The sequence below is a fragment of the Lutjanus erythropterus genome, chromosome 2 (assembly GCF_056507025.1).
Source record: "Lutjanus erythropterus isolate fLutEry1 chromosome 2, fLutEry1.hap2, whole genome shotgun sequence".
NCBI classification, from domain to species: Eukaryota; Metazoa; Chordata; class Actinopteri; order Lutjaniformes; family Lutjanidae; genus Lutjanus; species Lutjanus erythropterus.
The window spans coordinates 16,884,791-16,887,416 of record NC_139318.1 but is presented as its reverse complement, the minus strand read 5'-3'; positions in this window follow the sequence as shown (position 1 = coordinate 16,887,416).

Sequence of the window (2,626 nt, the reverse complement as noted above, 5' to 3'; positions counted from 1 at the left end):
GGCAGAAATGTCTCTGCCTCACAAAGATAGCAAGGTTGATGGAGCTATTTTTAAGCAGACATCACTTGTCAGTTCTCGTCCTTGGTTTGACAAAGAGCATGGAGGGATGCCGACACATAGACAGCCTGAAGAAAAAGGACCACATGGATAAATTCAGGTTCCACAGAGACGGAGAGAATGGAGTGTTCAGTACACAAAGAGCGGCTGGCCTGTTGTTGAAGGTTTCTAAATATATCCTCTTATTTCATACTCTCTCCTGAAAAAAAAAAAAGAGAAAACCAGTCTATTGCTGAGAACAGGGACTTGAGCCTGCGTGGAGAGCATGTGTCACTGTCACTCATAAATACCAGCGATCTGTGAGGCATAACGCCTTGCTGAGGGTGTTACATAAGGACTAGAGAGGCTTAGATGAGATTTGCGTCCTCTTCAACACGGCCCGCACACTGACATCTGCTTGTGGCCGTCCACGATGGCCCACTCACTCTGGACCAAATCACAGGACGCTCACATAGAGAGGGATTTTGTCATATGGAGCTCTACAGGTTGCAAACAGAGACTGTCCATATCGCCCCCAACAAATAATTAATACTTAAGCATTTAACCTGTATCAGTTGTGCTGCAGCTACAGACTGAACAAGGCATGTTGTAGAGTTAAAAGGTTTTATGATGTGCACCCTAAACTTTACCGTATTTTCCAGGCTATTATCTGAAATCAGAGCAACACTGACTGTATGTCTTCATTACCTGCAAAACAGCCAAATGTGGCCAGCTACGTTATTGCCGAGTCGCCAGTGAAGTGCTGCTTAGTGCCCTTTGTGTGTAGAGTCAGTAAACACTGATCGATTTTTGTTGATGTCATGTTAAAAAAAAAAGAAAAGGTAGTTAAACAAATCTGGAAACTGGCTAACAGCAATGAATCCTTGAGAGATGGGACAGACATGATTGGCTGACACGTCAACCACATCACTGGAGCGCCGAAAAAGTTGAGGCCAGCTCAACTTTTATTTGTAGTGCCTCACACCCGTCCATTGAAAATGACTTGTAGCTTGGTGTTTTGTCGTAGGTAGTCTGAACATACCATTAGTAAGGAGAATTTGAAAATATCAACATAGAGCTGCAATGATTAATCAATTACTTCTCAACTACTAAATTAATTGCCAACTAATCAGTTAATCAGTTTTGAAGAAAAAAAGTAAAAATTCTCTAATTTCAGTGTCTTAAATGTGAATATTTTTTGGTTTCTCTAGTCCTCTATGACAGAAAACTGAATATGTTTGGGTTGTGAACTAAACAAAATATTTGAGGACATCATCTTGGGCTTTTGGAAACACTTATGACATTTTTTTTTTAGCATTTTCTGTCATTTAACAGACCAAATAGCTAATCGATTAATTGAGAAAATAATTGACAGATTAATCAATAATGAAAATAATCGTTAGTTGCAGCACAAACTACCATATCTACTGATCTGATTTGGGAATGAATCGTGCAGCAGCCTCCAGGGCTGAAAAATTAAGCCGATGTGGACGTGCCAAAAACTGCAATTCCTCAAATAGCCGCATTGAGGCTGCCTTGAAAAGCAAGTCAAAAGCAAGTGAGCATATTAAAATACACAACATTACAGCAGAAATAAAGTTGCTTACAATGTGGTACAAAAAACAGTTTGGGTATCTTTAGCTAATTTACCTATGTATAATTAAGATGGTGTCTGCTTTGAGTGGCAGGTGGGTAATGTCACAGATGGCTAGCTGCTATGTAGTAGCTTCATTTGGCTGCCTCAGCTCCAATCATACTCCACCTCTGTACCCATTTTTGATTAGCCAGGATTTAGCCAAGTCAGGTTCTGCCAAGATGGTGCTGGCCAGAGCCACCACGCTGCGAGCTTCAAAATGGCTCGTCAGAAACTTATGGGTGATGTCACAGAGGCTCAATCCACTACTTTTACACTGCCTGTGAGAGGAACGGGCTGAAATACAACCCACATACATGTAATACTCCTCACCTTTAGTGCTATCCATCTAGACATTTTTGGTGTGAGTTGCAGAGTTTTGGAGATATCGGCTATAGAGATGTATGTCTTCTTTCCAATACAGTGGAACTAAATGGCTCTCACCAAAAAGAAGAAGAGATTTTAATACTCAGCAGCAACGTCTGTTTCCATAAATCATGTCCAAGTTACTCAAGACAATCCACAGATGTTGTTGTGAGCAGTTTCATCAAGGAACTACTTATTTATACTGTCCACCAACTGTATCACCACACACAGAAACTCAACAGTAACAGTAAATCTCTTCCCAGAAATAATGACCCTGCTTGTCACTCAAGATAATCAACAGACCTTGTTTGGAGCAGTTCTATGCAGGAACTATTTCCTGTCAATTGAGCTACACCCACCAACTGTGTCACCATTCAGAAGGAAGTGTGCATCCAGTCATAGATGAGAGGCTTCCTCTTACGACAGCATGGAGTGTTAAATTAATGGCCTCCTCCTTGGCTGAGTTGTAACCTCTTGTCCATGAGTTGATGCACCCTTCCTGTTGGACAGTAATACAGTTGCTGGGTGTAGCTCAGTTGTCAGGAAATTGTTCATATATAGAACTGCTCAAAAAAAGCCCTGTTGATTATT